Here is a 13493-nt window from a genome sequence, read left to right on the forward strand (position 1 = left end):
ATACTCCATAGAAATAGGATTGATGGGTATAAGACTAAATGCAGGGAAGCAGTCTGGTACAGAAGCCTCTGTGAGAGATAAATGGACCTGAACTAAGTTAACAGGTTGGGAAGGAAAAGTGGATTTCACAAATATTTAGCAAATAACACTGATGCAATTTGGAAAACACTTTCTTATGAAATGTGAAGGGAGAAGGAATCAGGAATGTCTCCCAAGCTCCCTTATTTGTCCCTGTTCTTTTTTATATTACAAATCTAATTCCTTCCATGCATGATGGCACATCAATATTTCAAAACATTGGTTCTGGGCCAGTATGTGACTCTTCATTTTAAAATCTCTGACCTTCATTGTTTCACTCTTCTACTTGTTATCTCTAGAAATCTTACCTCCTTCAGTCAAGTTCCTTGAATGGTCAAAGAAGTCATTAGTAGTTACATAAAATAACTACAAAAGATAGCATAAAATAGTTATTTTTCTTCTTTATTTTATTTTGAATGCTGCTTTCCATTGTTAAATTAAACTGATCCTCTATCAGCTGTACAAATAAAGGGAACAGTGTACTGAGTTTGATTGACACAATGCATGACTTGGGGATCTTTAACAGTGCCCATAATGGAAGGAAACTAATGGCAATCCTTTTCACTCTTCTACCCTGGGATTCCATTGAGGATCTAAGACGGGGAGAATTTCATCCCAACAATAAGTCATGGTTATATTATCTACTTTCTTATATGATATGATAAGAAGGACAATTATTTCTGTGGTATTCTTTTCAAGAATCCATACCCACAGTCTAATCATTAGAAAACATTAGACAAACCCAAATTTGGGTTTCTTCAAGTATTGAAGAATACTTGACCAGTACTCCTCAAAAGTGTCAAGATCATAGAAGACAAGGGAAAACAGGATTTCTTGCAGACTGGGGGAAACTGACAAGGTTGAACTTTGAGCCCCATGTTCCTAGAAAACAGGAGGGTTTAGGAATCCATCCACCCTACCCAGGCATTTTCTGAGATAAAGCTCCCCACCACAATTCCTTGATGATTGTGTACTTACCTCTATAAACTCTTATAGCTCCTTCTTTTCTTTGAAAATGTCCTCATTAACAAATGTTCTCCTTATTTAAGAGCCTGAAAAATATCATTAATTGTCAAATACATTTTCTTTCACAAGGCTAAGGGATATAACAACTAAAGGTTATGTGATATCCTAAGAATATATCCTATAACAATAAGGGACATAGCATTATAACTGGAGAAAATCTGAAAAAAAAAAAACCAAGTCTACAGTTTAGTTGATAGCATTGTACCAATATTAATGTTTTAGTTTTGTTAAATATACCATGTTTATGTAAGATGTCAACATTAGGGAAAATTGGGTAAAGCTATTCAGGTACTCTCTTTACTATCTGTAAAAGTATTTGGTATATTCTAAATTTATTAGAAAATAAAGATTGTTTTTTCCTTTTAAAGTTTCTACTATGTGACTAAAGAAATGACAACCAATAGTTTGGTCTTAGGAGAAACAATGTATTCTGAAGATGCTTTAGTGGGTGCTGTGGGTGATACCTGGAACTCCCACTTAGAAACCAGGTGATCATTCTTCTGACTTACAGGAACATTCACAGCTGACACCTCAGCCAAATGCTTCTCTAGGAAATGCTTGAGCCAAAGAGAGCCCAAAATCAACCTTCTCCCCAGTGGTACCCAAAGCTAAAGACTAGAAGACTATGGGGGATATAAACTTGGCCCTTTGCCTCAAGGCCAGCACTTCTTGTGATAATTTCATTTGCCAACTTGGTTTGGTTATGGTGTCCAATTATTTGGTTAAGCAAGCACTGGCCTAATTGTTACTGCAAGGGTATTTAATAGATGGTTTAAATCATTGGTCAGTTGATTGATTCTGGCTGATTGCATTTGTATTCAGCAGAGAAGATTGCCCTCAGCAATGAGAGTAGTCTCTTCATTCAATCTTTGGATGAAATGTTCAGAAGTCAGAAGAAGGAATTCCTGCCTCTTCTTTAGCCAGCCAGCTTTTCTGGGGAATGCAACTTCAGATTCAGATTATACACACAAACACACACACACACACACACACACACAATTTATCTATATCTATACCTATACTTATAGGTATATACTTATAGGTATAGATCTATCTATCTATATCTAAATGTATACACACTCTATCTCTCTCTCTCTCCATCTATCTATCTATCTATCTATCTATCTATCTATCTATCTATCTATCTATCTATCTATCTATGTGTCTATCTATCTAATCTGTATCTATCTATAATCTACTGTTGTTTCTGTTCCTCTGGAGGACCCTGACTATCACACCTCTGAAGGGCCATCCTAACTTCAGGGTTTCTTATATATTGACTAAGTTCTGCATTATAGCATTTCAAATCCTCCCTTTCCCCAATCCTATTGTAGTTAGCCCCTTTGCTCGTTGACCCCAGGAACATTCCTCAACAAACTTCTTGAAAGTCTTTGGCTAAGAGGCCCTGTCTCAGGGAACCTGACCTCACATGGTTGTTGAAACACATATGCGCACAGCCCCACTCCGTATTGAAGGCAGGTGTTAAAGCAAGCATTGTATACCAACAGGTCACAACACAGGACACAAGGACAGAGCATGCTTTCTGGATGAATGTCACACACTATAAAAGAGTTCACAGAGGTTGTTCTTGATGACAGGACTGAATCAGAACAAGGGATGTGAATTGAATCACCTTTCTCCCATTTGACTTTGGTGCCATGTATGACAAATACATTTTGCTGGATCAATATATATTTTACTTGAAGGATATAAATGAGAGTATGAACATTACATTGAATAGCAGGACCTACGTATGAGATGCCATCAAATTTGGTGGCATCTTATTTTTATCTATCACTGTCCCTTTAAAATTTTATTTGGTGTCAGAAGTATTTCCCATACTGCTAGATAATAACTCTAGCAAATTCTAAGATTTTTTCAGGTTCCTTGAAAGCAATAGAGTGCTATTACTTCACAAAAGAAGTTCTCAGTTTAGAAGTTAATGTGCCTAGCCCAAAATATATGTTAGCACTTGAACCTTCATCAAAGTTAAGACATTTCTCCCCTGCAAAGATGACTGAGAACTGACCAGCAAGGTATCTGTTTTTGTTTTCTAGGCTACTCAAAGCAGATACCATGAAATCTTTAAACAATGGAAATTTGTTAACTTACAGTTTGAGGCCATGAGAACATCCAAAACAAGGTGATACTTCTTTTTCAATGATGGCTGCAATCATTGGCTCCTCTGCCACATATCAAGACACATGACAGCATCTGCTGGTCTCCCTCTTCTGTTTTCACTGCTTTCGGCTTATTGTGTCCTTGGCTTTTTTTCTCTCTCTCTGTATTCATTCAATTTATTAAGAACTCCAGTTAGAGGACCCACTGAATGGAGTGGGTCACACCTTAACTGAACTAGCTTTATCAAAAGGTCCTACTTGCAATAGGGCCACACTCACAAGAATGGATTATCTTTAATAAAATAATTTTATTGGGTACATACAGTTCCAAACCACCATGGCATACATAGCAGTTTCTATGTTGACAGCACATTGTTTTATATTCTGAAAATGTCATTTGAAATATTGAATATAGGTTATACACGAACAGATGTTTATTTGCTATAGAAATTTAAGTAAGATTAACATACTTTCTTGAAAACCAATTAAGAAAGTATTTTCAGGAGGAGGGAGTGATTAAATGAGTCAAATGCGGCACATAAAGTGACTGGGAATTGACCATTGAATGAAGCAATGTAAAAGGCCATTAGTGATGTATACAAGAGTAAGTTTGGTGCTACATTGGGGAAAAAGCCTGACTGCAATGTAAATAAAGAATATGAGTAGTTTTCCTGAGAATGAGAAGAGCAACATTGAGAGGTTTCTTAGAGGGAAAAAAAATGGGGACATGTCTGGAGTGAAAAGTGAAATGTGTGTGTGTAAGTGTTGGTTTAAAGGTAGAAGAGATAGCATATTTTTAAGATGATGAAAATTGCCTAGAGAGTGTTTAAAAAACAACTGTGACTCTAGAAGAGAGGAAATAATTGCAAGCTTGTCTCTTTAACTAGGGGGGAAGAAATGAGGTATGGTACTTAGGGGAGGGAAGCACCCAGTTCCTGCTTGGAAACAAATATGGAGGGTGGGGGCTCTGATGTGGAGTGGAAAATGTGTAAAAGTTCCTGCGAAAATTCTGTTCTGATAATTTATTGGAATTGGAAGCACAATGAAATAGAAAATCTAGTAATCAGCTGAGAATGTGGAGACTTTGGAAATTTAAAGAGAGGAAGGAAAAAATTATAGCCCAAGAGACATGGGGACTAAATAAAGTAGGGAATCCTAGTATGGTAACTGGGCAACATAAGAAAGTAACACAGCCCCTGTACAGTGTAACCGTCAACTCCAGGGTCATATAATTGCATCCCCACCTATTCTTGGTTTGTCCTTGGTTTTAAACTGAAAACCCCAAAACTCAGAATCCCTTTAGTCCTGAGCAAACAGGGGCAGATGGTCACCATATCAAAGATCTCCTTATCAAAGCCATCATCTTTACAACTCTTCTCTCCACATTTGAAGGGAACAGATTGATACCCTATTTATTCCTCTTTCTTTATAAGGAGGAGATGAGACTCTCAGCAGCTCTTCTTCAAAGATCCTTTGCATAAAGTGCTTCTCTCCATCTCCAATCTTCTTTTTATCATAAATTCAGAGTCCTTCTAATAACCTGTTCTTGGAAAATAGTGCATTTTTAAAATATCTGCACTATTCTTAAGAACTTGATATTTCCTGAAAGTTGTGCTTCTGATGAATTTCCATTGTAGTATCCTGTTATGTTTGGCAAAAACTGAAGCATCTACCTATAGAAGTACCTTTATTGCCTCTCCTGCTTATTACCCACTATGTAGACATGGCAGATATACTGAGATATTTCACCTCACTGTTTTATCTCTAAGTCATATTGTTATTTAATAAAACTCCTAAAGGTAATGTGATTCATCACTTAGACCCACTGAAGATGTACAATACTGTTCTAATAACTAAATTAAACCCTGCCTGTGTTGAATAATGACTTAATCAAATGGCCTTTTCATGTATCCCATACCTCCCATCTCTACTTGAGATTTTATGAAAGACTAAAGGGTAAGAAAGTCATTGTTAATCCTTGAGAAAATATTCTATTGATAAATTTCAAAACACTCATGTTTTAAGGCTATAGTGATTTGGAACTGTTATGTTGCCCAGAAATGGCTGTTACTTTAATCCATTACTCTTGGTACAGACATATTGTAGGTGGAATATTTTGGTTAGGTTATTTCAATTGAGAGGTGACCTAACCCATTCAAGGCGGACCTTAATTCTTTTGCTGTAATCCTTCATGAGAGCATAAAGGAGAGATGAGCCAAGACAGCTTAGAGAAAAAGCCTCTGGAGGAGCTAAGAGAGGAAGCCACTGAGGCGAGAAGCTGAAAGCAACAGAACTTAGGAGAGAAGAACAAGAAGACACTAGACATGTGCCTTCCCATATGACAGAGGTATGCACATGCCAGTAACCCTTCTTCAGAGAAGGTAACATCCTACTGATGCCTTTACTTGGAAATTTTCATGGCCTTAGAACTGTACATTTGTACTCTATTAAATCCCCATTGTAAAAACAAACCCATTTCTGGCATATTGCATTTCAGCTGCTTTAGAAAACTGAAACAAAGTCCAATGCTTGTATAAAATTTTACAGCTTTACACTCTAGAAAAAGATCCATTTGAATCTATTTAAATCATATCCAATAAATATTTTGTGATATGTTTTCTTTTGCCATGCTCCTGATTTTTGCTCTTTCTATTTTTTCTTTCCTTCCTCAGGAGAAGGTGGAAAGAACATATTATGCATTACTTGGGACTGGGCAAATTAGTGTTACATAATTTCAGTTTATCAGCCCAAATATCTTCTATCAAGGAGGGTGTGCTCAATTATTCAAAACATGAAAGTTTTTCTCCAAGCTATTGCCAAATAGTTTTCAAAGAAAACGCCATCTATTGATTTAACTTAACCCTTAATTTCCTTTAGGTGGAACTGAAAACACATATTCTGAATTTTTTCATTAGAACTGTTATTTTTTGGAGCTATTTGCCAAAGGATATAATAGAAAGAAACCACCTTATGTTGTTAGGTCCAGTTAATGAAACACAATAGTGATCACCAGCAAGGTGTTTAGAGGTACATTCCCGTGAGGAAGAGCACATCAGCCAATCTAAAATATGTTGCTTTTTAAAAAAAAGTGGGGGCAGAGAAACTCCAGGTTTTTCCATTGGTTGCATTTTTAGGATCTGATACAACCCTTCCATAGAACTGATGCAGTCACACTCATGGAAATGGATGGGATTGTAGGGTAGCAGAATGGAAGGGTAGCATAGTAGAGTGGGTTTTGAAACTATGGGCTTTGGAGTTCATTGGCCTAGATTCTGTCATTTACTGAGATTATAAACTTGATATTTTTCTCAGAAAGTAGTGATAATAATTATCTTATAAAATAGTTGTGGCTTTTTGTTTTTCTGCTCAATAAGTGTTTTCAAGGTATTAACTAAAGTTTGAGCAGTTAAGTACAACTTCCTACCTAGTACCTTTATATTACCTTATGTACTTCAAAATGGATAAGCAATTTCATAATTTATTCCTCTAAATTATGGATGACAGTTGTCTTTATCATTCTCATCTGAAAGTTTTCTCTAAAAATGTCCTTACTTCATTTAAGGACATTTAGTTCATACTTTCCTAATGCTTTAATAATGGTTTTATTTGGAGAATTATTTGGAGTATTTCTTTCCTTTTCATTTTGGTATGCATTGGCTGTTTTTGGTTACCCCATCAGGGTATGCAAGTTAGCAGGATTCAATCTGTTTCTCTGCTTGCCCCATAAATGTCAGTTCAATCCATGAAGCCTGTTTTTCTCACCATGTACACTTTGAATAATTCTCACTTTTACAGCCTAAATCATCATCTATTTGCAACTTCAATCTAGACATGTACATCCAGTCCTGAACTTTGCCTGTCCACTTGGCTGTTTCATGGACAACTCATTATAAAACAGTTATCATCAGTTTCCCTCCAACCTATTTCTCTTAGTAGGTTTAGTGGGTATTCCATTTTAGGAAATGACTCCAGCTTACTATGCTAGAAGCATGGAAATTACCTGAGATAGTGCTCTTCCTCCTACTCTCCCATCTGAGTCCTCTCTATTATGCCCCCAAACTGTCTCTCTAATCAACTTTTTTCTATCCTTCTCACTTTGGCCAAGCTCATATTCCAGTCAATTTTTACTCCATATTCTCACATACTGCCATAATGGCCCAACTGCTCTCTCTGCTTTTAGGAACTCACTATCTAATCCAACGTTCATACTTCACTAGTGATTTTTCAAAAGTACAAATATGATTGTATGTTCATCTCCTGCTTAACACACTTTGGTGGGCTTCTGTTTCTGGCTAAGATGGAGTAACAGGGACTAGATTGCCCACCCCCACCCCATCCTGAAGGACCAAAAATACTGGATGAACTACATAAAATAATAACACTCAAAATGTTGAAAATAAAGCCATAAATAACAGTGATATCTAAAAGTCAAAAATAAAACAGAATCCTCAATATCTGGAGGAGTTTGTTAGGATAGGATAGAGGAAGGGAAATCTTAGACAGTGCCTGGCAGTATCCTTGAGAAGAAGATGGATCTGGGGTTCTGGGGAACCAATGTGCCTGGAGTTCTCATGACAGAGTACCAGAGAGCTGCACGTAGAAAGAACTCCAGTGCTCTACAAAGGTTCTACTCCAGGGTTGAGCTTAGCACTGCCAGCACACATATATGAATATGTGGAATAGAGGAATAGAGGAATCTGAAAGGATAAAAGTAAACACTCTTGGGAGATCACAGGAGACTCAAATATTGCCTGTTTTCAATATCCAGAGTGGAGAACCTCATAGTTAACAGGGCATTGTTTAGTGTGCTAAGAAATATCTTGCTTGTTGTGGTGGTAGACATAAACTCAAGACTGAATGCTACTCTGGTTCCACCTAAACAAAACTTAAAAGTAAAACATGGAAAGATGATACTGTTCTCAAGTAATTTAACTGCATCCCAGAATAAAGACAAAGCAAATTCTTAGGAGTACCCCAAAAGCTAAAATTTACTGGTATCCAATAAGAAAGTAGTAGGCATATGAAGGAGCAGGAAAAGACATTAATGAAGAGAAATCCAATGAAAGGAACCCAGCAATGACAGAGGTTGTAGAATTATTAGTCAAGGACATTAAAACAATTATTATAACTTTATTCTAAATAATCAAGAAGGTAGAAGAAAGACAGAATTTATTAAATAGAGATGTGGAAAACATATAAAAAGTAAGTAAAAGTTTTAGAGATGAAAAACACAGTATCTGATAGGATAAATTCAATGGGTGGAATGAATAGCATATTAGACACTGCAAAAATAAAAATTAGTAAATCAGAATATATAATATAAGCTGAAAATTAGGAAGAGATTTAAGAATGATCACACAGGGAATTTAAAATAACTATGATTAAAATGTTGAGGGTTCCACTCCCCCTCTGTACATGGGACATGACTGTCAGGGCTGTAAACCTCCCTGGCAATGTGGGACAAAAATTCTAGAATGCGCTGGGACTCAGCATCAAGGGATTGAGAAAACCCTCTAGACCAAAAGGGGAAAAAGAGAAATGTGACAAAATAAAGTCAGTGGCTGAGAGATTCCAAACAGGGTGGAGAGGTTATCTTGGTGGTTATTCTTGCACATTATATAGATATCCCCATTTTAGATTAAGGTGTATTAGGCTAGAGGCAAGTCCCTGAAACTGTACAGTTGTGCTTGAGTAGCAATGTTTCTTGAAGATGATTCTATAATGATACAGCTTTTGCAATTTGGCTGTGTGATTATGAATACCTTGTGTCTGATGCTCCTTTTATCTATGGTATGGGCAGATGAGTAAAACATATGGATTAAAAATAAATAAATAATAAGAGGAAAAAATTATAAACTTGAAAAATATGTATATTGGATAGATGGAAATACTTGTGGTCAATGAGAGGGAGGGGTAAAGGGTATGGTATATATGAGTTTTTTCTTTTTTCTTTTTATTTCTTTTCTGGAATGATGCAAATGTTCTAAAAAATGATCATGGTGATGAATATACAACTATGTGATGGCATTGTGAACCACTGATTGTACATCATATATGGAATGTTTGTATGTTAAGAATGTATGTGCTTGTACACTGTTGTATCAATAAAAATAAAACCAAAACATCAAGGGCTCTAATGGAAGAAATAGACAAAATGCAATAACAGATGAGTAATGTAAGCAGAGAGATGGAAATTTTAAGAAAGAATCAAAAGGAAATGCTAGAAATCAAAACACTGGAACAGAAATGAAGAATGTCTTTGATGGTTTCATCAGTAAATTGGACACAGCCCAGGAAAGAATCAGTGAGCTAGAAGATATGTAAATAGAAACTTCTTAAACTGAAATGCAAAGGGAAGAAAGAAAGAGAGAGAGAGAGAGAGAGAGAGAGAGAGGAGAGAGATAGAGACAGAGAGAGAGAGAGAAAGAAAAGAATAAGCAGAACATGTAAGAACTGTGAAATGATTTTTAAAGGTGCGACATATATGTTATTGGACTACCAGAGGAGAAGAAAGAGATAACAGAACTGAAGAAAATATTTGAAGTAATAATGGCTGAGAATTTTCTAAAATGCATGACAGATACAAAGTCTCCAATCCAGGAAGCTCAGAGAAAACAATGCAGGACAAATACCAAAAAAAGTCTACACTAGGCATATCATAGTCAAGCTTAAGAAAGCCAGAGACAAAGGGAAAATGTTGAAAGAAATCAGAGAAACAAACAAATAACAAAATCACCTTACATACATAGGTACAAAGATAAGAATTATAGTGAACTTCTGGCCAGAAACCATGCAAGCAAGAAAAATGAAGAGTTAAAGTGTTGAAAGAAAAAAAGTCTGCTAATGTAAAATTCTACAATTCACTTATAATTCTTCAAGTGTGAAAAAGAATTAAAGACTTTCTCAGACAAACAAAAACTAGGAGAATTCATCACCAGCAGACCTATTGCATAAGAAATATAAGGTTTTCAGGAAAAAGGAAAATGATAGGGGTCATATAACTGGATCTATATAAAGAAAGGAAATATGTCAATGAAGAAATAAATGAAAATCTGTTTCAATGAAGAAATAAATTAAAACAAATTTTTAAAAATCTGCTATTTTTTCTAATCGTAAAAATAGACCAGAAGTCAACAAAATTGATAGCTGAAGAATGATGGAGAAAATCCACAAAATTAAAATCTTCTCCTTTGAAAATATAAATAAAAGGGTGAACAACTAACAAGAACAACTGAGAATATAAAAGAAAAAAATATGATCTCCCAATATTAGAAATGAATGAGGGATAATCCCTCTGATCCAAGGCCTTCGAAACCAAAATAAGGGATATCATGAGCAATTTTATATTCACAAATTTGATGACTTAGATGAAGTGCACCAATTCTTAAAAGACACACCAATATGAACACAGGGAGAAATAGACAATCTGCAAAGCCTTATATCTATCAAATAAATTGAATCTATAATTAAAAACCTTCAAGAGAAAAACAACAACATTAGGACAAGATAGTTCCACTGGTGAATTCTACCAAACATTGAAGGAAGAAATGATACCAAATCCTACAATCTTTCTGAAAAAAACAAGCCAGTGAGGACTTTCTAACTCATTCTATGAGGTCAACATTATCCTAATACCAAAACCAAAAACAGAGACATTTTCAATTTTCAAAGCAATATTGAAAAATTCCTTTCAATAAAGGAAAATAACAGACCAATACCTCTCCTGAGCATAGATCCACTAATCCTCAAAAATTAGTAAATTGAATAACAAATGCATAAAAGAAATTATACATCATGACCAAAAGTCTTAATTAATGTTACCCCCACATCAACAGGCTCAAGGATATGATATAATCATATAAATCGATGCAAAAAATTTAAGGATATCCAGCACCTAATAATGATAAAAATAAGAAGTATCAACACACCAGGAACAGAGGGAAACTTTATAAACTTGATTAAGAAGAGGTACAAAAATTTACAGCTAACATCATATTTAATGGTAAGAAATTGAATACTTCATCCTAAGATCTGAATACAGTAAGGATGTCACCTCTCACCACTCCCATTAAAGAGTGTACCTGAAGCCCTAGGCAGTGCAATAAGGCATAAATTAAATAAATAAATAAACCGCATTTGTTCACAGATGCCATGATTAGCCATGTGGAAAATTCCAAAGAATTAACAGCACCAGAGACAACAAAAAACTCCTGGCCCTACTAAGTATTGTAAGTTCGCAGCACACAAGGTTACTATACAAAAGTCCATTGCTTTACCAGCAGCAAACTATTGGAATTTGAAATTAAAATCACAATACCATTTACAATAGTACCAAAATTGAAATACTTAGATATAATCTAACAAAATATGTACAGAATCTGTATTCATAAGCTATAATACTCTGATAAAAGAAACCAAAGAACATCTAAATAAATGGGGCAATATTCCATGTTTATACACTGGAAGATTCAATAATATGAATATGTCAATTCTTCCCAACTTCATCAATAGATTCACCATAATCCCAATCAAAATCTCAGCTAGCTATTTTATCAACATTGAAAAAAAATGATTTTAAAGGTTATATGGAAATAGTCAACTCATTACTGAATAAGAACATTATTGAAGAAGAGCAAAGTTGGAAGACACACATCACAGAACTTCAGGACTTCCTACATACAACACTACTGTTATCAAGACAGCAGAGCACTCATGAAAGGATAGGAATATAAATTCTCAGAACAGAACAGAGAACCCAGAAATGAATGCATTAGCATATGCTCAACTGGTTTTAATATTTTTAATGGAGAAAAGATAGTTTTTCAACAAATAGCACTGAAAATAATTGGATGATACACGCAAAAAGGAAATACAGACACAGTCTTACACCTTTCACAAAAATGAAATGAAAATTGGTCACAGCTATGAATCCAAACTGTAATACCTCTAGAAGAAACCATGGAGAAAATCTGTCTGACCTTGGGCTTGGCAATAACTTTTTATGTACAATGCTAAAAGCACAAAGAAAAAAATGAACACTTATACTACATTAAAATTAGTACAAGAAAGTTTGGCTCTACAAAAGAATAAAAAAAAATAAGCTACTGAGTGGGAGAAAATATTTGCCAAACACGTAGGCAATAAAAGACTCATATTCAAAATATTCTTATATATATTTATGCAACAAGAAGAACACAAACAATCCACTTAACAATGGGGGAAAAAAGTATGAACAAACATCTCACCAAGGAAGATATATAGATGACATATGGGCATATGTGAAGATACTCACCATCACTTGTAATGAAATTGCAAAGTTAAACAACAATGAGACACCATTAGAAACCTATTAGAATGATTAAAATCCAAACTTGAAGTTTGGAGTTACAGAACTTCAAGGAATTCTTACAGAACTGACATTTCCAAATTTTGGCCACAGTGCAAAATAACCAGAACTCCCATCTTTGCTAATGGGAATGCAAAATGGTTTAGTCATTTGGAAGGCAGTTTGGTAGTCTCTTGCAAAGCTAAATATAGTCTTACCTGACTGTCAGTATTTGTCCAATTGATTAAAAATGCATGTGCATATGAGTCCACACAGCAGTTGGCTGAAATGTAGCTGGAAAAAATGATCCAAGGTGCAGTAAAAGCAGCAATAATTATGGCTCAGTGAGGACAGCCTAATGCCCAGATCTGCTGGAAAAACACGTTTAATTTTCTAATTTATTTTTTTTTAATTTTTGTATGATCAGTTTTTGAAGTCTATACAAGGGCGTATTTTACATGTGATTTCCTGACAAAAGACTCCTTTAAGATTAAGATTGAGTTTTTTGAACAAAAATGTGATCAACGTTTGTCTTTGAACACATCTTCTTGCTGGACGTTATGGTAACAGATCTGTTTAATCATGACTTGAAACGTACCTGATGAACAGAACTGTTTTTTTTTTTACATTTCCTTTTCAAACTCCCTCTCCCCAGTCCCACGGCAGAAAACATGGATGCGCCTGCAAAGCATTACCATAACAGAAAACTGTCACTCTGGCAAATGTTCCGTTGTGACTGTTACCATCACACAGATTCTACCTTTTGTTTACAAAAAGTTTTTCTACAGCGATTTTTATTTTTTGAAAAAGCCATTTTTGTTTCAGTTGTAAAATAAGGAAATGTGATCATAGTTGTATTGTCATCTTAAGAGAGATTTCCAAAGTTGATCATTTCCCCTCAACTGTGCTTCCTGTGGTCCTGCAGGTATTCAAGCGAGGGGAAT

General features: G+C 35.2%; 1 long non-coding RNA gene across 3 annotated transcripts in view; it reads right to left on the bottom strand.

Moving 5' to 3' along the window:
• The window catches only part of LOC143684782 (uncharacterized), a 111376-nt gene extending 98132 nt beyond the window's left edge, over nt 1-13244 (bottom strand). Inside the window, exons 1-3 of one of the 3 annotated variants that reach the window (XR_013176166.1) lie at nt 13148-13244; nt 12768-12920; nt 1057-1130 (exon numbers count right to left, since the gene is read on the bottom strand). This is a non-coding gene — a long non-coding RNA (uncharacterized LOC143684782). Of the gene's footprint in view, nt 1-1056; nt 1131-12767 lie in introns of all 3 variants that reach the window. The other 2 variants (XR_013176168.1, XR_013176164.1) reach the window with 2 other exon arrangements.
• Nucleotides 13245-13493: the final 249 nt, after the last annotated feature.

This window comes from Tamandua tetradactyla, chromosome 1 (genome assembly GCF_023851605.1).
Source record: "Tamandua tetradactyla isolate mTamTet1 chromosome 1, mTamTet1.pri, whole genome shotgun sequence".
Classification (NCBI taxonomy): domain Eukaryota; kingdom Metazoa; phylum Chordata; class Mammalia; order Pilosa; family Myrmecophagidae; genus Tamandua; species Tamandua tetradactyla.